The sequence below is a fragment of the Oreochromis niloticus genome, unplaced genomic scaffold, assembly GCF_001858045.2.
Source record: "Oreochromis niloticus isolate F11D_XX unplaced genomic scaffold, O_niloticus_UMD_NMBU tig00007668_pilon, whole genome shotgun sequence".
NCBI lineage: Eukaryota > Metazoa > Chordata > Actinopteri > Cichliformes > Cichlidae > Oreochromis > Oreochromis niloticus.
Window position 1 is genome coordinate 1 of NW_020328705.1, and position 1,011 is coordinate 1,011.

At 41.3% G+C, this 1,011-nt stretch overlaps 1 long non-coding RNA gene across 1 annotated transcript; it reads right to left on the bottom strand.

The window, feature by feature from the left end:
- Positions 1-415: 415 nt before the first annotated feature.
- LOC109199062 (uncharacterized) lies at positions 416-787 on the bottom strand. The gene is made up of 2 exons (XR_002059552.2): positions 560-787; positions 416-446 (listed from the first exon to the last, which is right to left on the bottom strand). It is a non-coding gene; the product is annotated as an uncharacterized LOC109199062 (long non-coding RNA).
- Between the last annotated feature and the right edge of the window lie 224 nt (positions 788-1,011).

The following is a 1,011-nucleotide window of genomic DNA, read 5'->3' on the forward strand; positions in this document are numbered from 1 at the left end:
AAACAATTTAAAACAATAAAACAAGAGACATCACAAAGCGCAGCTCTTCAGTTAGCAAACTGGCAAGTAATGAAGTTCTAAAAAATAATTGGGAAAACAATCTAACTTTAGAACTAAATGACCCAAAACTAAATTAAAAATGAAGTAAAAAAGAAATTGGCTTAATACTGGTGTCTTCTGATGAGTAAGTCGCCATGCGAGGTAAAAACCACACGTGGCTGTAATTTGGTGGCCTGTATACAGTTCCAATCCAAGCATGTAGTTGGTTTAAATGGGTTTAATACTGGTGTCTTTTGATCACTTGACTGTATATATAAACCTGTTGAACAAAAGGTGCATTTTAATTTCACTATACCTGCCCATCCTTGTAGCCGGTCTCTACTAGCGTGGCACAGTTTCAAGATCAGTGTAGGGCTTCTCCACTGCCTTCACTGGACAGAACACATCTGAGGAGTTATGAATGGAATGGATGACTTAATGAATGGATGAGATTATAGTTTGTTTCAAAGAATATCAATAAATGTTAGAATATAAGTAAGAAACAAAAAATACAAATGACCTGTTATGGCAGGGATCCCATCAGGTGCAGTCTTTCTGTTCACGTTTCTGGTCAGCTCTTCAATGGATGAGAGCACATCAGCAGTCTTATCTATCAGTTCCCACTGGTGAGCTGTCCTTGTTGGTGGTAGAGTGTGTTCAGAAAAACTCCCTTTTAACAGGAAGAAACCTCCGGCAGAACCAGGCTTAGAGAGGTGCAGCCATCTGCCGTGAGCGGTTGGGTGAGATGTAAACAAATCCAAAACTGTCCACAGAGCTACAGGGGGCACACTGGGATCGCAACAGCAGCCATAGAGGGAAACAGATTAGGATGTTCTTCCCAGTACTGAAGTGGGTCGGCTTTTCTTATGTGTGCGTTTTTCTCTGAGAGGTAGGTCTCCACTTTAGTTTCTGTTGATGAGGCACTCACGGATACTTCTGGATAAGGGTCATTTGGAAGCAAGTGGTTGGCTG